Consider the following 23,246-nt stretch of genomic DNA (forward strand, 5'->3'; position numbering starts at 1 on the left):
GACTGCTGTGAGATCTGAAACAAAAACCTCGTTTCGAGTCGAAAAATTGCGTTTCAGAATCAGCAAATCATGGTAGAGCTGTTGAAAAGCCAATTTTTTGTTATATCAATGTAATTTACATTCTGATCGTGCCTGATGACCGGAACTCTTTAGTTCCTGACACATCGGTATCAGAAATGTAATATGGAAGTGAATCCGAGTCCACAACTCGCTTTTAAGTACCAGCAGACCATGGTAGAAAAATAAAAAACATCCTGGTAGAGAAATTAAAAAGTCGGAATATTTTATTTTATTTGATTTAAACTTAAGTCATCGCTAAAGGCTAGAACTCTTTCGTTTCTTACATATGGGTATCACAACTGCGACAAAGAATACTTTTCAGGGCCAGAACTCGCATTTAAGTGCCAGCAGATCATGGTCGAAAAATTAAAAATTCGTAAAAATTCGAAAAATTCTAATTACATCGATTTCAAATTATATCATCGCTTAGGGCTAGAACTCTTTCGTTTCTTACATATGGGTATCAGAACTGCGACTTAGAACTCTTTTTGAGTCCAGAACTCGCATTTAAGTGCCAGCAGATCATGGTTGAAATATTAAAAATTCGAAAAATTTTACTTAATTCGATTTCAAATTATATCATCGCTTAGGGCTAGAACTCTTTCGTTTCTTACATATGGGTATCAGAACTGCGACTTAGAACTCTTTTTGAGTCCAGAACTCGCATTTAAGTGCCAGCAGATCATGGTCGAAATATTAAAAATTCGAAAAATTCTATTTAATATGATTTCAAATTATATCACCGCTAAGGGCTAGAACTCCTTCGTTTCTTACATATGGGTATCAGAACTGCGACTTACAACTCTTATTGAGTCCAGAACTCGCATTTAAGTGCCAGCAGATCATGGTCGAAAAATTAAAAATTCGAAAAATTCTAATTACATCGATTTCAAATTAAATCATCGCTAAAGGATAGAACTCTTTCTTTTCTTGTAAATGAATATTAAAACTGCATTTCAAAGCTATTTTTGAGTTCAGAACTCGCATTTAAGTGCCAGCAGATCACGGTCGAAATATTAAAAATTTGAAAAAATTTACTTAATTCGATTTTAAATTATATCATCGCTAAAGGCTAGAACTCTTTCGTTTCTTACATATGGGTATCCGAACTGCGACTTAGAACTCTTTTTGAGTCCAGAACTCGCATTTAAGTGCCAGCAGATCATGGTCGAAAAATTAAAAATTCGAAAAAATTCTATTTAATATGATTTCAAATTATATATAATATTCTTTATTGCACTGAGAAATTTTAAACATGAAATTTTTGTTTACAATGGCGGGCTTATTTCTAAAAGAAATTTCTTCCAGCCAACCCACAGCTGTAAGAGATAGTGTTATATAGCAGGTATAAATAGTGCAACATTAGATACTATTAGTTATATTATATAAAAGAAACAATATTAATGTAATATATATAATATAAAATGAATTTTAATATAATATATATTATGCTTACATAAATATCTATAATATAATAAATACATATATATTAAATTATTATACTTATACTACATCTAAATACACAAATATTATAAATATATCTACCGTACAAAAATAAATAAATAAATAAAAAAAAAAAACAAAAAAAAAGATAATGGTAAATTTGTCAAATTTATGAAAGTTGTGAGAGAAAGTGCTCTTTTACTCTTTTTTTAAAGAGGTTGATATTTGGACTCTTTTGGATGGATTTTGGGAGACTGTTCCAGAGATTTGCTGCACGTACCGTGAAGGAGTTAAGCAGAAACTTTGTATTACATCTAGGCACTTCTAACTCTGAAGTAATACAGAAACGTCTAGAACGTGTTGGAGGAGGAAGAAGGTTGAAACGGGAGCGAAGGTAAGCAGGAGAATTTGGTTCATTAATAATATTAAAAAGGACTGAAAGGATGTGCATATCACGGCGAAGGCGGATAGGGAGCCATTTAAGTTGAGTACGAAATGCAGATATATGGTCATATTTACGAAAGCCGTAAATGAACCGAATAGCCAGGTTTTGAAGACGCTCTAATTTATTAAGTAGCTCCTCAGTCACATCCAAAAAGCAGACATCAGCGTAGTCGAGGATTGGTAGAAGAAGAGATTGCGCTAGCATAATTTTTGTACTGAAAGGGAGAAAGTATTGGAGACGTTTAAGAGAGTGGTAAGTGTAGTGTATCCGCTTGCTAACATCATTGACTTGGGCCACCCAAGACATATTGCAGTCAATAACAAGACCCAAGTTCCTTACTGAATCGCAGTAAGAAATTGGAATCCCGTCATAAAGTAGTTTGGGGACTAGCCCCCAGTCTAGCTTGCTTCTAAGCCTGCTACTGCCAACAATTATGGCTTGTGATTTTTTGGGATTCACAAGAAGGCCAAAAGATCTAGCCCACGACTGAATAGCAGACAGGTCCATATTCAATAAATCAACAGCCCTGGGTAGCTCAGCCAAACTAAAATGTCGATAAAGCTGTAGATCATCTGCATACAGATGGAAGGGAGAAGTAATAAATCGGGAAATGTTATTAATAAAAACAGAAAACAGTAATGGTGAAAGTACGCCGCCTTGAGGGACACCAGCCGTGAGCTCTAACCAATCTGACGAGGAATCGTCGGTTTTTACACATTGCTGGCGTCCGAAAAGGTATGAATGAAACCAGTTAATAACAAGAGGAGAGACGTTGACGGCTCGAAGAGTACCAAGAAGTATGTCAAAATCAACGGAGTTGAAGGCGCTGCTAAAATCCAATAGAGCAATTGCAGTGAGCTTAGTGTTATCCATAGCCCACCGCACATCCTCCGTTATCTTCAGCAAGGCACCAACAGTGCTGTGGGATGGACGAAAACCGGATTGGAAAGGACATAACAGGTTGTAAGTTGTAAGAAAGGAATAAAGTTGTTCGTGTACAATGGACTCAATGACCTTAGAGAGGATAGGGAGGATAGATATATTATATATATATATATATATTAGGATTGCTGGTTTTGGGAAGAGGTATAACGATAGCCCTTTTCCAGAGTGTTGGGAAGACATTGCATAAAAGTGAATAATTTATAATGTGAGTGATCACTGGTGCAATGTCATCCAACACTGGTAGAATGGCTGGCTTGGAAATGGCTTTGGTTGAAATAGAACGGACACACCTCTTGATAACATCTTCAGAAACCAACTGGAAAAAGAAAGAGGGACAGTTTGGTGGTTCAAGAGAAGATAAATAAGAAAGAGTATCTGATTTCGTTATAGGATCTACAGTAGTGGGAGGGCTAGTGAAGAAAGAATTTAGCGCTTTAAGGTCAACGGAACTGTGGCAAGCTACAGGAGTTTTGCCCACACCCATTGACCTTAAAAAACACCAAACTTGGGATTGACAGAGATTTTTAATTGTTTAGTGAATGTAGCGACGTTTTGCGTCCCTACACATTCTGTTGCAGATGTTACGCAATCTTTTATATTCTACAAAATTTTCCTCAGATGGATACTTTTTATATCGACTCTTCGCTTTATCGCGTTTTGCCATGGTGTTTCTGATTACTGGTGTTAACCAGGGAGCTGGTGCATGCTTCATCCGCACTGGTCGTGCAGGAGCATGGATGTCATATATACGAATCAGTTCAGTAGTTAGATCGTTGACCATGGCATCAATGTTATTCGAAGATAGTAGTGACGACCAGTCGATATTTCTTACGTCCTCTTTCAAACGTTCAAGGTTAATATGCTTGAAATCGCGCTGAATAGATACTTTGCCTCTAACCTTAGGAGGGCGCACTTTATAAGTAAGAAAAATTAAGTCATGATAGGAAAAGGGAGCAGACATTTGACCGTGAGAAATAACAAAATGAGGGTTAGAGACAAACATCAAATCAATCAATGAAGGCTTACAGCCAGGAAAGTAATGAGTGGGCGAAGACATTGAAAGTAAATGTAAATTAAAAGAGGACAGCAATGCATTCAGTTTCTGTGCTCGTGAATCGCCCTTTAATATACACGTGTTCAGATCGCCCATGCATATTACGTGATCAAAGTTCGGTAAAAGATTTGCTAAAATGTATCAAGGTCATTAAAATAATTAATTTTGTCACTAGGGTTGTAAAGAACACCAAGTAGAATTTTTTTATGATGTATCTCAATACTTAAAAAAAGATATTCTATAGAGTCTACAGAATGTGGAGGGGAGCAGAGAGTAATATTGGCCGGAATATCTCCGCGCAAATAAATACCCACTCCACCTCCACCACGCCCAACGCGGTCGTGGCGAAACAGTTGGTAGCCGGGTAGAGAGCAAGAAATAGACGGTAGGGAGGGTTTTAGCCATGTTTCAGAAACCAGAATGCAATCGACTACACTAGTGTCAAAGGATGTGAGAAGATCAGAATGATGAGCTGGTAGACTCTGAGCGTTGATATGCACCAGTGAAAGGAGGTTCTTATTTGGGAGGAATACTTTCTGGAGTTTTGCCTCCAGAAGTTCAGTATCAGATAATGATATTGTTACTGCTTAAGGCACTTTCATAATCATCTGACGTACAAGAAAAATAATCATCTTCAAAGTTCATCAAAGTAGAAATAAATAGATATAAAATAAATAAATATATATAAATATGTATATAACACTATAAAAAAACAGTATAAATAACTTATAATTATGGTATAGACTAGAACTACAAAAAACTAAATAACTATTTGCCAATAACAACACTATTCCTATGTATAAGTTGACTGCAGGACAAACATAGGTATGAATTTTAATAATGTTAATAAAAAAAAAATGATATTTTTATACATTAAAAAAAAAAATACGGAAAAAATGATAAGAGGTAAAAAATAATAATAACATGCTGAGTTAAAATAAAAGTTAAATCAAAAATTAAAAAGCGGTAAATGCAATAACCAAACGCAATGCTCACAGATAGTAGACAATGAGAAATAGACAGTTGACAGTGACATAATCAAATATTGTCGTCAATCTTATGAATGTTATTTTTATTGAAAATACCTTAATATACTAAAAAGTTTGTGAAATTTAAAAAGATAACGTTTAACTGTTTGAAATTAAGATAAATAAGATAAATGAAGTGAACAAAGAGACTTCAGTGTACCCTCAATTACAATATAAAATTTTTAGAATGCTAAAACATGACGAAAATAATTATGGTAACAATAACAAACTTAAGAAATTAATAAATATGTTTTAACACTATGGAGCTGTCGTGTTTTTAGGATACTTAGCTATCAGCTGCTTCAGTTCATCTTGAGACACGACCGTAACACGGGATTTGTCCGGCAGAACAATAATTATGATGCCATCTGCAGACCAACATCTTCGAATCCCAAAATGATTTCGAGCGGCAACAAAAACTTCCTGTCGGGACTTTGTTAAGAATTCCGTTACTTTAATTGATGAACCTTTCAAGGATGTTTTAGCCCTCCAGACATTTGAGCGAAGTTGCACAGTTGTGAAGCGCACTAAAACAGGCCAAGCCGAGTTCTTTTTGGCACCTAACCTGTGGCAAGATTCAAGTGACTCAGGTTTAACATTAGTCAGTTTCATCTGCTCCGTGAACACAGTCATCGTCTTCTTTACCACATCCTCATCCACACTCTCCATAATGCCATGAAGAAGTAAGACCTTTCTTCTAGACTGTGTCTCCAAGCGATCGAAGCCAAGGATAAGAAGTTCAATCTGGGATTTGAGAATGCCTAATGATTTCCAAACAAAGGTCTTAAAAGTTTGGAACTCTCCAGCTATGGCTTTCACTGTTGGATTGGAGGCAGAAGTGGGTTGTGGCAATTTTTTCTCAAACTCGCCCATCCTGGAGTTAAATAATTTTGAAAGCTCTTCCATGCTTTTTAAAAGCTGCTTAGCTGATGTGTCCATATTTATGTGAAGTGATTAAGTTAAAAAGGTGATGATTTGTAAGAAAGTTCAGTGACCGCCAACTTATACACAGGTACACTTAAATTATAACATATACGAAAATTAATAATTTAAAAATTTAAAAAATACAGAGCTCTAAAATTTACGTGTTTATGTTTTCGTGTCTACCCGCTTTTTTCACCGCTAAGGGCTAGAACTCCTTCGTTCCTTACATATAGGTATCAGAACTGCGACTTACAACTCTTATTGAGTCCAGAACTCGCATTTAAGTGCCAGCAGATCATGGTCGAAAAATTAAAAATTCGAAAAATTCTATTTAATATGATTTCAAATTATATCACCGCTAAGGGCTAGAACTCCTTCTTTTCTTACATATGGGTATCAGAACTGCAATTTGGAACTCTTATTGAGTCTAGAACTCGCATTTAAGTGCCAGCAGATCATGGTCGAAATATTAAAAATTTGAAAAATTTTACTTAATTCGATTTTAAATTATATCATCGCTAAAGGCTAGAACTCTTTCGTTTCTTACATATGGGTATCAGAACTGCGACTTAGAACTCTTTTTGAGTCCAGAACTCGCATTTAAGTGCCAGCAGATCATGGTTGAAATATTAAAAATTCGAAAAATTTTACTTAATTCGATTTTAAATTATATCATCGCTAAAGGCTAGAACTCTTTCGTTTCTTACATATGGGTATCAGAACTGCGACTTAGAACTCTTTTTGAGTCCAGAACTCGCATTTAAGTTCCAGCAGATCATCGTCGAAATATTAAAAATTCGAAAAATTCTATTTAATATGATTTCAAATTATATCATCGCTAAAGGCTAGAACTCTTTCGTTTCTTACATATGGGTATCAGAACTGCGACTTAGAACTCTTTTTGAGTCCAGAACTCGCATTTAAGTGCCAGCAGATCATGGTCGAAAAATTAAAAATTCGAAAAATTCCAATTACAACGATTTCAAATTAAATCATCGCTAAAGGCTAGAACTCTTTCGTTTCTTACATATGGGTATCAGAACTGCGACTTAGAACTCTTTTTGAGTCCAGAACTCGCATTTAAGTGCCAGCAGATCATGGTCGAAAAATTAAAAATTCGAAAAATTCTAATTACATCGATTTCAAATTAAATCATCGCTAAAGGCTAGAACTCTTTCTATTCTAGTAAATGAATATTAAAACTGCATTTCCAAGCTATTTTTGAGTTCAGAACTCGCATTTAAGTGCCAGTAGATCACGGTCAAAATATTAAAAATTTGAAAAATTTTACTTAATTCGATTTTAAATTATATCATCGATAAAGGCTAGAACTCTTTCGTTTCTTATATATGGGTATCAGAACTGCGACATAGAACTCTTTTCAACCGACTTCCAAAAGGAGGAGGTTATCAATTCGTCTGTATTTTTTTTTTTTTATGTTTGTTACCTCATAACTTTTCACTGGGTGGACCGATTTTGATAATTTTTTTTTGTTTGAAAGGTAGTGCTTTCCGTGGGGTCCCATTTTTTTTTTTCCGATGATGGTATCCGTATGAAAACGACGTAAGTCTTAAATTTGCATTATGTATATGCGCGACAAATAGGTGAATAACTGAAAATCACGTCAACCAATTTTGATAATTCTTTTTAACCCCCGACGCAAAAACGACGGGGTGTTATAAGTTTGACGTGTCTGTGTGTGTGTGTGTGTGTGTGTGTGTGTGTGTGTGTGTGTGTGTGTGTGTGTGTGTGTGTGTGTGTGTGTGTGTGTGTGTGTGTGTGTGTGTGTGTGTGTGTGTGTGTGTGTGTGTGTGTGTGTGTGTGTGTGTGTGTGTGTGTGTGTGTGTGTGTGTGTGTGTGTGTGTGTCTGTCTGTTCAAATTTAAAATACAAGATGGCTGCTTCTACAAAATGGTGCTACATTTTTTTATTACAACTTGATCAATATGGGTATCAAATGAAAGGGCTTGACTGGTGAAATACTATTAGGTATGAAAAATTTAAAATCCAAGATGGCTGCCTCTACAAAATGGCGCTTTATGGATTTATTGATATCATTTGATATCCATATCCATATCCATCCATTTATTTGTTGTTTGTGGTAGTGTCCACCTCGTGGTCAAGGTGTAATGAAATGAAAATTTCACCTCGTAAAATGCAAGGTGGACACTACCACAAGCAACAAATAAATATTTTTCAAAATTTTTTCAAAATTTTGGCTTGTACATGCTGTTTTAAAAGGAAAAGTGTGCTTATTTATTTACCAAATCATTTAGAATGTTAAACCTTACAAGTTAAAATTAAAGAAATTGTATATCACTAATGATATAGTTACATATGTATATCAATTCATAATTTTTTTTAATAAATTTAACATATTTATATATACCAATTTATGTAATTTGGACTCTGTCAAGCTAGAATTATGGCATTTAAGAATTATTTAAAATAATAATCAATCTTTACTGCTTCTCAATCTTTGCAATTCTGCCAAGGCCAATTTATCATGAGGATTATTAAACAGCTTCCTTTGGTCGAGCTCGCAAATAGCGACACCACTTAAACTTTTTACTCGGCTTAAAGAAACGAACGCTTGACCTTTTGCAAAAAAATTTTTTCCCAAATATACTACAGCCTTTTCAACGGTGGTTCCTTGCAACTTATGTACAGTAACAGCCCAACTTAAAATAATTGGAAACATTGTTCTTTCAATATTACCATACCCAATAAGACCTTGAAAAATTATGCTGTGTGGTTGTATAGGAATCAAGCCATTTTGGTCTTTGGAACTTTTGCCAATGGACTCGTCATCGAATTTAATAAATATTGTTTTCGGAAGTTCACCTTCTTCGAGTTGGTCCCGGTGAAGTCCATGCCATTCAATTTTTTTTGATAACCCCCATGCTGCCATTAACTAACCCTTCAGACACCTTTAAATTTACTCTCAACATCACTCTAGCTCCGATTGCAATTTTAATTGAACTGAGCAACCCTCCTGTGCAGTTTGGATCTTGAGGTATTGAAACGTGGTTAGGTTTTTGGCCATAGGTGGCAGGTTCTTTAGACTCGTCATGAGCATTGACTGTATAAATTTTTACTGAGTCGGCCATTAACTCTACCATTTTGTCATTATAATTATTTACCAATTTAATGGTAGGAAAAATCTGTACAGCATTTCCATCAGCAAAATCTCCAGTCAGTGGTACTCTACTTCTCTCAAGTAAAATTTCGTACTGCTCCATACTCAACTCTCCCACCCGAAGATTATTCAATATATCAATAAATTAGCTATCATTTTGTTGTCTCACATTAGTTTGAAGCTCACAAAGTCCAAAATAATGCCATAGATGGGGCTCTCCTTGGAATACAAGAGGTTGTTTAAAGCACCAGCTACCCTTTACAGGTGACAATTGCATTATATCTCCAAAAACTAAGATGTTTACTCCACCAAAAATATCTGGACAATTTTTGAATTCTTGTAAACGGAGATGTATAGAACGTAAAACTTCGTATGATACCATTGATATTTCATCAATTACAAGCCAACGGATATAACGCCATTTTCTTCGCATGTCTTCCAGACGTTGTCCTGTCATTTGCCTGTAGACTGTGGCTCGACCTTTTTCTATGCCGAGAGAAAATGCACTATGCAGTGTTTTTCCATTTACAAGCCGTGCTGCTACTCCTGTAGGTGCTGTAACTTCAACAAAACTTGCATTCAACAATTGATCTACTGTGGGAGCGTAACAGCGTCGAATATGATGAACTAAAGTTTTAAGTACGAAAGATTCGCCACTGCCAGCTCCTCCTGTAACGAATAACTTAAGTGGAACATTTGTGTTTGCTTCATTTATCACTTCATCTCTTATTCGTTTTGTTACTTCATCATATATTTTCTTTTGTTCTAAGTTCATGCTCCTAACCATGTGATGAAATTCGGCGTCCGTGATATTGATGTGTGATGATTCTTCAACTTCTTCTCCTTCGATATCGACATCAGCATCAGCCATTCGTGGATCATATCCTTCAACAATCGCTCCTACATCAAAGTTTTCTGATTGTTGACCATTGAAATTATTTAATAAAGGAGGTTCAGCTAACGCTAAAACTTGTCCAATGACTTGCTGAAGCTCGCGTTCAATAAACTGAAACTGTTCTACAGAATCTCCATGAAAAGGACGTAACAAATTTCGCTGTTCCATAAAAGCTTCTTCGCAAGTTTCAAAGTCAGCCAGTAAATCATCTTCATTCCTAAATGGCACATGGGCTACAAGATAGCTATAAAAATAGCCTTCTCGGTCTCCTGTTTGTGTATAATAGCGTGTCCTCAAAATTGCTGGCTTTCTTCGCCTTTTCATTATGCTTCCATTTAAAAGTCTGATTGAGTTTCGCGTTGTTTCAGTGCCCTCTTCTAAGTCTTCATAAGCCTCAGTATCACCGTTTTCTTCGTCGTTTACAAATCGACTTGTATGTTCATAATTGACGGCAAATTCTGCTAAACTTAGATGTTCCAGATTTGTTGGTCTTTGAATATATCTATCGAATATATTTTGATATGTTTGACCGTCGTCACTGTCTTATCTTAACATACGGTAGCGTTCATGAGGTCGGCATGTGTTTACAAAAACTACTTTTCGAGAGCTATCTCTTAGTTTCAAATGGCATAATCTGTATGCGCATTCACAAGCTGACACTCTGCGATGGTTTAGTATTGCCATAGACACAGCAAATAATTGCCTAGCAATATCCCCATGGCAAGATCTGACTTTGCTTACTGCATCTTTTACCGCTTGACCTACATCCTGAGGTTCGTGCTTTGAAGTGTATTTAGCTATGTAATACGAAACAGCAGTAACATTACCACACGGTTGGATGTCCATATTTCCTTTCCAAAGTTCTAGTATCTGCGGATTGTAGTTATTAACATATTGCTCTTCAGGTTTTCTAGTGAAAATACAAAATCGTCCATTATTCCGTAAAGTTTCGTCGGGTCCCAATAAAACTGTGTCATCACTCGCCGGTCTGGGAAAGTTAAATCTGCAATGTTATAATGTTTCTACCCATTCTACCACATGTTATAAAAACAGGCAGGACCCTGCCTGTTTTTATAACATGTGGTAGAATGGGAATGTATTTGGACTCGTTTAACAATATCATTGAGTTCATCATCTGCATTATTTAATGAACAAGAAACAGTGTCACTAATCAATTTTTTTCCTTGGACTTCCCCGGTTTTGGAATTCAATTCTCCACCAGAAATCAGTGACATTACCTCCTAGAATATAATGATCATTTTTTAAATAATTCATAAATGCATTAACTCTGATCATGAATTGCCGGCTTAGAGTTACAGGATGACCGTCAACCAACGCTTGTTTGTCATTAAAGGTTAAATCAGTTGGATTTTCATTTCCTCTGCCAGCAGCAATTAATAACGCCTTCAGTATATCGTTCCAATTCAGATCGTTGCAACTCAATGTAAGGAACCACGTAGGTGGCCCTATATTCTTTACCATAGCAATTAAAACCGAACACGCACTCTGCCAATACGCATTCGATCCGCGCATGTTTCGCATATTAAGGTGAATATTTTCTACTAAGTTTTCGGGTCGATTTTCTCCCTGGCGCATCCTCAAAACAACCCCTACTTGTTGTTGTGTAATTTTGTTTTGCTCTATAAAATTCCATTACTGATAATGCATAAAACAGATAGTCATGTCGTTGAAAACGATTATCAGCTCCCATAATTCTAGCTTGACAGTAGTCTAATGGTGTTATAGAATGAGCTCGATTTTCTTGTAAACCATTTCTACCGTAAGGAAATAATTTGAACCAAGACAGTTCTTCTGCTCTTTTTTCCCTGGCTATTTGTAAAGGAGCGTCAGTTTTCCTTCGAAGTTGATGAACAGGTAGCTGATCACAGTTATTGTTCTCTATAACAGTAGACAGTTCAGGAATTGGTTCATCTACAACACGCAAAACTGAGGAGGTTATAACAATATTTTCATTAGCTAATTCTGATGACTGCAGTTGCTGGGTATTTGCTGTAGTATAAATGTCATTTTGGAGCTCAGTTTCATTTTGATGTAATCGGTGTACATCAGGAGTAATTTTTGTAATGCTATATTGATCATCGTCTGGCCTATTCCCTTGGGATTTTGGTAGGTTTGATTTTAAAACTGACCACAATTGTGTAATATTGGTAAAAGACATCAAACAAGCTGTTCCATCTTGAGCCACTCGACCCTTTGGTCCCCTTGAATGGGAATCAAACAAGTAGTATAAATTGTCGTTTTTCCATATTGCGACCGATACCCCATTACAAGTTACAATAGCTCCACCATCAACATCAGATTTGGTAAAAAACTGAATTAAACCATTCTTTAAATTAGGAAATCCATCAATACTTACGGTCAAATGGCCGCAAATCGAAGAAGTTTCGTCTTGAATTTGTATAAGACATGAATGACTCAACGCTTCGAAATTGACTTGCAACTCATGAACACGTAAATATTCTACATCAGCTTCAGCCGGATTAGGAACCCTTCGAGATCGTATACTACTTGAGTATAAACGATCACCAGAAATTAAAATTGAATCAATTATATTAGGGGACCATGTATCTGTTTCTTTAATTTTTGCAGCTGTAATAGCTACTGCTGCATTCGCAGTACATTGTTTTCCTCTAGAAAAATTTTGGAATTTACTATGACTTTGATGAAAAGAACCTCTCAGTATCCGTCGATTATTGCCAATATCCTAAAAACAAGTTGTTTCATTTGTATTTTTTTCCTGATGTGTTACGTCATCATTTTGAACATGACAAATTTCGTGAACATCATAATTTTCATTATTAAAATTAACTCTAACATTTCTATACAAAGGATTATTGGCAATTAACCAATCTAATGCAGCTCGCAGTTTTTGAATATTAACAGAAAATTGACGTAACCTTTCAACCGATTCTAATTGTTCGCAAATAATCACTAGACCAGCACTACTGATTCTCAGAGGAAGCTGCTCAGCGATTTCTTCAACATCTTGACCAAAAAGTACAGCCTGACCATGGAAACCATGCTGCCCGAAGCGACCACCGAGTTTGACCATTTTCACGAATGGAAATATCCTACTTAGCAAACGTACTTCTACATCAGATAGTGACGCTATTTCTGGAGGAATTTCATCCAATGACATATTATTCCAGTAGGCTTGAGTAGGTGTTCTTGACTTACGTAGTATACCAACACATCGGTGACAGGCAGAGATAACGTCATGTTGTGCTATTAACTCATTAGGTAGTATATTTTCTGGCATACTAGCTAATCTTACTGACTGTACTTGCTGACAATAGCAAAGCTTATTACAGATTAAACAAATTGTGTCAGCAAATTTGTTTATTGAATTTTGAAAATCAGTCCTAAGTTTGGCTCTAGACAAAGCTGTAGCTACTGCATCGCTAGTAAGCCTCAAAGCATGTTGTTCCGGAGTTTCATTTGAGCGAGACTCAGCAGTACGCTGCGTATTAGTAGCCCGCCTTAACGAACTTTGTTCTGGGATTTCAATTAAACGAGAAGCAGCAGTACACTGAGTATTAGTAGACCGCCTTAACGAACTTTGTTCCGGGGTCTCATTTAAACGAGACTCAGCAGTACGCTGCGTATTAGTAGCCCGCCTTAACGAACTTTGTTCCGGGGTCTCATTTAAACGAGACTCAGCAGTTCACTGAGTATTAGTAGCCCGCCTTAACGAACTTTGTTCCGGGGTCTCATTTAAACGAGACTCAGCAGTACGCTGCGTATTAGTAGCCCGCCTTAACGAACTTTGTTCTGGGGTTTCAATTAAACGAGAAGCAGCAGTACACTGAGTATTAGTAACCCGCCTTAACAAACTTTGTTCCGGGGTCTCATTTAAACGAGACTCAGCAGTACGCTGCGTATTAGTAGCCCGCCTTAACGAACTTTGTTCCGGGGTCTCATTTAAACGAGACTCAGCAGTACGCTGCGTATTAGTAGCCCGCCTTAACGAATTTTGTTCCAAGGTCTCATTTAAACGAGAAGCAGCAGTAGACTCTGCATTTTTAGCATGCCTGAAAGTGCGTTGATCTGATGTTTCAATAGATCGCGAAATTTTAGTACAACTGGCATTTTTCATATTACGAAAACAACGTTTAACCCTATTTTCTTTGGATCTCCGTAAAGCCTTAGATGCTGCATCACTATCCAAACGACGTTTTCTATTTAATAAATCCTCCTGACTACGTAGTTCAGCTTTTAGAGCAGCTTGTGATGACAAGAAGCTATTTTTGTCGAAAGTATTTTCGTCAAGCTGAGTTAACTTGCGCCTTTTAGCTACGTATTGAGCTTTTTTATTTTTTCGACCCAGTACCATTTTTTTTAATAAAAAGTCATTCGTTTACTATAAATTCACAATTCTAATTTTTTTTTATAAAAAGACATCAATTTTCATCAAATTATACCATTTTTTTTTCAAAAGAAACAATAATATACAACAAATTCTTAAAACGTAAGAAATAAATGAAATCCTACAAAAAACATGAACCAAAAAATTAAATTCAAAATGTTTAAATCACTATGAATTCACAATTCTAATTTTGTTTATAAAAAAGACATAAATTTTCACCAAATTCTTCCAATTTTTTTTTCATAATAAACAACTTAAAACGTAAGAAATAAATGATATCCCTACAAAAAACATGAACCAAAAAATTTAATTCAAAGTGTTTGAATCACTTGACTTATTAAAAACTTACCTAAACTATACAAATTAAAAGGTACGACAAAGAAATTTAAAGAAATGGAATAAAATCCTGAAGAAATCCCTACAAAAATAATTAAACAAAAATTAAATTGAAAATGTTTAAAACCTTTGATTAAAAACACCTGCATAAACTATGAACACAAACTATACAAATCAAAAGGTACGACAAAGAAATCAAAAGAAATGGAATAAAATCGCTAAGGAGTTCCTACAAAAAGCATGAAATAAAAAATTAAATTAAAAAAAAACCCCGACTTTATAAAAACCAAATGTAATGAACGGAACGAGATATCCATAAACAATTATAATTCCTATGAAAAAATAACTAAGACGGAAAAGCCTATAAAAAGGAAAAAATAACTTTAAACTTATGTTTGTATGGGAGTACTTATGTATGGAATTTTTTTTATAATGTTATCGCGTCGGGGGACCGCACTATTTATTGGCTAAACGTTTGTCAAAGTTATTTATAAGTATTTAGGTACTTATTAAGTTTTTTCTTAGTTCTATATTCATTTATTTCGTTTGTGTTATGCTATGATGTATCGTATACTTGTATATGTATATATTATATTATTTTATATGTAGGTATATAGGCTTTGCTTCAAGAAAGCAACGCGCACGAATTATGTTGAATGGCGCGCACGAGTTGCATTGCATGCCGCCGCCCGCACGCAGCGCGGCGACGAACGCGGCAAGAAGCGAGCGCGGGCGTGTCGCGGGAGAGGGAAAGTGGGCGGAGCGTATCGGTATCGAGTTTGGTAACCCGAGCGGGCAGACACGCGAGGGCAGACGCCGTTGATGGTTGTGTTTTACATAGAAAATTTTTCGAGTCAATTTAGTGTGAGTCATCGTAGAAATTTTGGTTTTAGTATTGATTAGTATAGTTTGGTTGTGTATTAAGTTTTTAAGTTGATTTACCTGGATTTCATAATACTATTTTTAAAATTTTCGTTGTAATTTAATATTTTGTTTGGTTTCTAATTTAATATCTTTTATGTTTTGTGAGTAAGTTGCGGTCCCCCGACGCGATAACATTATAAAAAAAATTCCATACATAAGTACTCCCATACAAACATAAGTTTAAAGTTATTTTTTCCTTTTTATAGGCTTTTCCGTCTTAGTTATTTTTTCATAGGAATTATAATTGTTTATGGATATCTCGTTCCGTTCATTACATTTGGTTTTTATAAAGTCGGGGTTTTTTTTTAATTTTTAATTTAATTTTTTATTTCATGCTTTTTGTAGGAACTCCTTAGCGATTTTATTCCATTTCTTTTGATTTCTTTGTCGTACCTTTTAATTTGTATAGTTTGTGTTCATAGTTTATGCAGTTGTTTTTAATCAAAGGTTTTAAACATTTTCAATTTAATTTTTGTTTCATTATTTTTGTAGGGAAGTCTTCAGGATTTTATTCCATTTCTTTAAATTTCTTTGTCGTACCTTTTAATTTGTATAGTTTAGGTAAGTTTTCAACCGACTTCCAAAAGGAGGAGGTTATCAATTCGTCTGTATTTTTTTTTTTTTTTTTTTATATGTTTGTTACCTCATAACTTTTCACTGGGTGGACCGATTTTGATAATTTTTTTTTTGTTCGAAAGGTAGTGCTTCCCGTGGGGTCCCATTTTTTTTAAATTTTTTTCCGATGATGGTATCCATATGAAAACGACATAAGTCTTAAATTTGCATTATGTATATGCGCGACAAATAGGTGAATAACTAAAAATCACGTTAACCAATTTTGATAATTCTTTTTTTATTATAAAATATATACTTCAAAGGTAATTTGGTGAAAGTTTGGTAAGGTTCTGAGCACAGGATCCATGACAAAGTAACGGAACGGAAGGGAACGAAACAATTCTGAGGAGCACGTTAGCGATACTCGGTCGAATCTTTTATTTATAGGTTATTTGGATATTTGAGTCACCTTCCGGAACGTGGTTATGCTTATGTAATTATCATAGTCGAATATTATAATCAACTAGCTACCCACCCCGGCTTCGCACGGGTGCAATACTGATACTAAATATACTACAGAATTTGTGTATTTACGACATCACATCGCAAACTTCTGAAATTATCAGTGTTTCTTTACTATATTGTTCATGTATTATATACACAAACCTTTCCCTTGAATCACACTATCTTTTAAAAAAAACCGCATCAAAATCCGTTGCGTAGATTAAAAGATATAGGGACAGAGAAAGCGACTTTGTTTTATACTATGTAGTGATGGAACTCCTATACGGCTCGCAGTTAGGGTGCGATATGGGGCAGAATTTCTTACTATCTTTAATCAAATTTTATGTATGTGATGTGATGTCATATGATGTCCGAAATATAGTTGGTCTTTTTCAAAGTTTTTTTGCTGAGTTCGATTACAGCTCTTTCGAGGGATCCTTGTAGTTTACGCCGCGTGACGTATTAAATCCGCATTTTCGAAAGTCTATTTTTGCTTTATTCGCAAGTTTCCTTTGAAATTGTCCTCGAAGTAGTTTCTGACTCATATAAACTGAACGCTTAATCTATCCATATTAAAAAAAAATAGTTAGTCAACATCAGCTTCACTTAAAATCAAAAAATAAATAAAAATTTTAACAAAAAGAAAAACCGACTTCAAACAAAACACTATTTTAGAACAAATGAATATGCACGAAAGAGTAATAAAAATAATTGCGTATTCAACATATTTTTTAGAGTCTTCCTAAGTTAAATGAAATGAAAAATATTAGACTACTTAAAAGTCGATTAACGATTATATCATGTAGTTATAATTATTGTTATATTTGGAGTCGGTGTCAGCCAATAAAACATCCCTACAGTATATCTATCAAATAACAATACGAGAAAACTTTAACAAATATGTTTTTTACAAATTACCTTTTACACAATAATATACTGGATCAACCAAGGGGCTCGTATCGCTTCTTTCTTTTGATTGTTGGGGCAAGGGCACCATGGCTGACACCGGCTCCAAATATACCAATAACTATAACTACATGATATAATCGTTAATCGACTTTTAAGTAGTCTAATATTTTTCATTTCATTTAACTTAGGAAGACTCTAAAAATTATGTTGAAAACGCAATTATTTTTATTACTTTTTCGTGCATATTCATTTGTTTTAAAATAGTGTTTTGTTTGAAGTCGGTTTTTCTTTTTGTTAAAATTTTTATTTATTAATAAGTCAAGTGATTCAGACACTTTGAATGAAATTTTTTGGTTCATGTTTTTTGTAGGGATATCATTTATTTCTTACGTTTTAAGTTGTTTATTATGAAAAAAAATTGGAAGAATTTGGTGAAAATTTATGTCTTTTTTATAAACAAAATTAGAATTGTGAATTCATAGTGATTTAAACATTTTAAATTTAATTTTTTGGTTCATGTTTTTTGTAGGATTTCATTTATTTCTTATTTTATAAAATATATACTTCAAGGGTAATTTGGTGAAAGTTTGGTAAGGTTCTGAGCACAGGATCCATGACAAAGTAACGGAACGGAAGGGAACGGAACAATTCTGAGGAGCACGTTAGCGATACTCAGTCGAATCTTTTATTTATAGGTTATTTGGATATTCGAGTCACCTTCCGTAATGTGGTTATGTTTATGTAATTATCATAGTCGAATATTATAATTAACTAGCTACCCACCCCGGCTTCGCACGGGTGCAATACTGATACTAAATATACTAGAGAATTTGTTTATTTACGACATCACATCGCAAACTTCTAAAATTATCAGTGTTTCTTTACTATATTGTTCATGTATTATATACACAAACCTTCCCCTTGAATCACACTATCTTTTAAAAAATCGCATCAAAATCCGTTGCGTAGATTTAAAGATATAGGGACAGAGAAAGCGACTTTGTTTTATACTATGTAGTGATGGAACTCCTATACGGCTCGCAGTTAGGGTGCGATATGGGGCAGAATTTCTTACTATCTTTAATCAAATTTTGTGTATGTGATGTGATGTCATATGATGTCCGAAATATAGTTGGTCTTTTTCAAAGTTTTTTTGCTGAGTTCGATTACAGCTCTTTCGAGGGATCCTTGTAGTTTACGCCGCGTGACGTATTAAATCCGCATTTTCGAAAGTCTATTTTTGCTTTATTCGCAAGTTTCCTTTGAAATTGTCCTCGAAGTAGTTTCTGACTCATATAAACTGAACGCTTAATCTATCCATATTAAAAAAAAATAGTTAGTCAACATCAGCTTCACTTAAAATCAAAAAATAAATAAAAATTTTAACAAAAAGAAAAACCGACTTCAAACAAAACACTATTTTAGAACAAATGAATATGCACGAAAAAGTAATAAAAATAATTGCGTATTCAACATATTTTTTAGAGTCTTCCTAAGTTAAATGAAATGAAAAATATTAGACTACTTAAAAGTCGACTAACGATTACATCATGTAGTTATAATTATTGTTATATTTGGAGTCGGTGTCAGCCAATAAAACCCTACAGTATATCTATCAAAAAACAATACGAGAATACTTTAACAAATATGTTTTTTACAAATTACCTTTTATACAATAACATACTGGATCAATCAAGGGGCTCGTATCGCTTCTATCTATTGATTGTTGGGGCAAGGGCACCGTGGCTGACACCGGCTCCAAATATACCAATAACTATAACTACATTATATAATCGTAAATCGACTTTTAAGTAGTCTAATATTCTTCATTTCATTTAACTTAGGAACACTCTAAAAAATATGTTGAATACGCAATTATTTTTATTACTTTTTCGTGCATATTCATTTGTTCTAAAATAGTGTTTTGTTTGAAGTCGGTTTTTCTTTTTGTTAAAATTTTATTTATAAATTATATCATCGCTAAAGGCTAGAACTCTTTCGTTTCTTACATATGGGTATCGGAAGTGCGACATAGAATACTTTTTAGGGCCAGATCTCGCATTTAAGTGCCAGCAGATCATGATAGAAAAATTTAGAATTCGAAAAATTCTACTTAACTTTACTACAGAAGACAACTTGGTAACCTAATTGCTTACAATATTAATAATTATTTTATGTGTAATGTTACCAAGGATCATATATATAATAAAAATAATAACCTAATTTACATTAACACTGACAAAAGTAAGGATATTAAAATTCATAGTTTAAACTGAATAAAATGACAAAACCTATGCCCTCTTACTTAAATATTATACATCAAAATATACAGGGCATAGGTGGCAAAGATCATGAAATAGAATTATTTTCAGAAAATTACAAAACTCATGTATTTTGTTTCACAGAGCATTGGATTAAAAGTTTTGACATATTTAATATCCCAAACTTTAAATTGTCAAGTACATTCGTAAGAGGGAATACTATTCGCGGTGGCTCATTAATATTAGTACGGAATGATATTGTAGGGGTACTGGTCCCTAGCTAATTTATTGTAGGTACTGCTTCTGGGATTTTCTTGAGAGAAAGAACACTTCTTGCTGGTCGGATCGGAATAATTTTATTTGGCAAATGTGTCGATATATATACAAAATTTACATTAGGAGTCAGCCAATTAGGAGTGGTACATTACAAATTAAAATATTTTGGAAATTGAACGACGAATTAAAGGTTCGATTTTTCAACCAATCCCGACGCTGCAATTTCGTATATTCATTTCATGAGTTTGCTACGAAAATCCGTTGGAGTGCGCTAGGTGAGCGCCACACGCGCTTGCCGCTTCTCGCGTCGTATAAATAAGGCGGGACTTGGATTTTTCTTCAGTCGGAGCGCGTCTGTTGACGCCAACGCATGTACGAATGAAAATATTGAAATGTAGTTCCTACATCACTCCCCTTCAAGAAAATCGTACCTTAGGTTTGATTTTTCTTCCAGATCTTGTAGTGTATTCGGATGTCGTATCAGATGGATGGGGCAACTCTTCTGATGGATTTGCATTATAAATGTAGGCTGGTTTGAGTCGATCCAATGTTACGATTGCTGTACGTAGGGGCAATTGAATCTTGAAATATTTATCGTAGCGTTTTAAAACTTTGTACGGGCCATCGTATGGCGGCGTAAGCGGAGCTCGAACCATGTCATTGCGCACAAACACATGCGTACACGTCGTTAGGTCTTTATAGATGAAGGGTTTTTGTTGGGCAGTGTGTTTGCGTGGCGCTGGTTGTAGCGTTGCCATGGTTTCCGTTAGGCGGCGTACGTATTCTGTGTCGTTTATTTTTGGTTGTGTAGGCACGAAGAAATCGGCAGGTATTCGCAATGTTGTTCCGTACGTCATTATTGCAGGACTGAAATTGTCTTTACGTAACGCCGTTCGTAAACCCAATAGCACGGTGGGTAATTTGTCCGTCCATTGTATTGTGGCTTCTTGTGCTATTAGTGACGCTTTAAGGGTTCGATGCCACCTTTCGACTTGGCCGTTAGACTGTGGATGATATGCAGTGGTTCGAATTCTTGTTATTCCGAATTTTTTCATTAAGGATTTGAATAGCTCGGATTCGAACTGGCGGCCTTGGTCCGTCGATATGCGTAGCGGGCAACCGAAACGTGCGATCCAGTTTTCATAAAAAACTTTAGCTACATTTTCTGCGGTAATTTCTTGAACGGGCACTGCTTCGGGCCACTTCGTACAGCGATCGATCATAGTGACACAGTATCGATAGTCGTTTGATGGTGGTAGCGGTCCCACTATGTCGATGTGTAGGTGTTCGAAGCGCTGCGACGGTGGAAATTGGCCTAAAGGTGTCACGACGTGTCGATGTATTTTTGCTCGTTGACAATTGACGCATGCCTTAGTCCATATTCCGACGTCTTTTTTTATGTTGGGCCAGAAGTACTTCGCGGTTATTTGCTTCCTGGTAGTCCGTACGCTCGGGTGACATAATTCGTGTTGCGCTTTGAATGCAGCATAGCGATATGTGTTCGGTAGGTACGGCCGCGGTGTGTCGGTTGACAGCTCGCACGTGATTGGTTGGCTTATACCGGGCATCGCGATAGTTGTAAATCGCAAGTTCGGCTGTTTTCTAATTGATTTCAATTCTTCGTCATTACTCTGGTCGATTGCTAACTGTGTAAAATCAATTACGGTTGGACACTGTATGTCTTCTATGCGAGAAAGTGCGTCGGCGACTATGTTTTCTTCGCCTTGAATGTAGTTAATACTTGTACAAAACTGACTTATAAAATGTAGTTGTCGTTCTCGGCGTGGTGTGTCGGTACTTTTAGCTTGGCAATGTAATGCGTAGGCAAGTGGCTTGTGATCTGTGTACACGCTTACTTCGCATCCCTCGATGAGTCGTCGGAAGTGTTTTACAGCTGTATATATTGCTAATAATTCGCGATCATATACACTGTAGCGGCGTTGTGTAGCGCTCATTGCTTTTGAAAAGTAGGCGAGTGGTTTCCATTTATTATTAACTTTTTGTTGTATTACGGCGCCGAGACTATGATCAGAAGCGTCCGTCATGATACTGAGTGCACTACCGGGGACTGGATGAGTCAGGGTTGTAGCTTCTAAAATGCTTTGACGGCAATTTTCGAATGCTGCATCGGCTTCCGGTGTCCAGTCGATCGGTGTTTTATCGTTCTTCTTGCGGTTGTGTAAAAACTTATTGAGGTGGTGTTGAAGTTCAGCTTGATGTGGTAGACAGTCTCGGTAAAAATTAAGCATGCCGAGGAATCGACGCAATTCAACTATGGTTTTAGGTTTCGGATATTTTGAAATAGCTTCGATGCGATCTTGTATGCGTGGTATTGGGTAGCGGTCGGGCTGAGTCACCGCGTTTAATCTCCTATAGTCGCCGCAAACTCTTAAACCACCATCCTTTTTCATTACAACATGTAACGGGCTAGCCCACGGACTATTTGATGGTTTACAAATGCCCATTTCCAACATATCCTCGAATTCAGTCTTCGCAGCTTTGTATTTATCCGGCGGGAGCGGACGTGGTCGGGCGAAGAGAGGCGGGCCATTTGTTTCTATATGATGGACGACGTTATGCTTCGAAGGTTGTTTAAGTGACATGGGTCGAAGTACATCTGGATATTGCTTCAGTACGTGGTAATATGCTTGGTTAGTGCCGATTACGTGTACCGTTTCTGTTTCTGTTTCAGCGCCTGTAGAAATTTCAATAGCATCGACGGAAAGTTCGGTGACTTTATCTATTAGTTTCTTTTTATGCAGGTCTACTAATAGTTTGAAATGTCGTAGAAAGTCAGCTCCCAAGATCGATGTTTTAACGTCAGCGATGATGAATGTCCATAGAAAGTTTCGTCGCAAACCAAAATCCAATCTTAACGTTTTTTCGCCATACGTCTTGATAGGTGTATTGTTTGCGGCAAATAATCTGCAGGCGTTTTCGATTATTGTATTGCTTCTATAATTTGATGCTGATAATACGGATATGTCGGCGCCGGTATCCACGAGGAAACGTTCTCGTGTGTTGCGATCGTAGATACATAGGCGGTTGCTGGCAGTAGGGACATCGAGGTCCGCCGTAGTCGATGTCGGAGCTAGTTTAAAGCTTTGTTTCTTCGGCAACACGGCGATTCGCAACGCTTCGCTTTATCGCCGAATCGGTAAT

Source organism: Vanessa cardui, chromosome W, assembly GCF_905220365.1.
Source record: "Vanessa cardui chromosome W, ilVanCard2.1, whole genome shotgun sequence".
Classification (NCBI taxonomy): domain Eukaryota; kingdom Metazoa; phylum Arthropoda; class Insecta; order Lepidoptera; family Nymphalidae; genus Vanessa; species Vanessa cardui.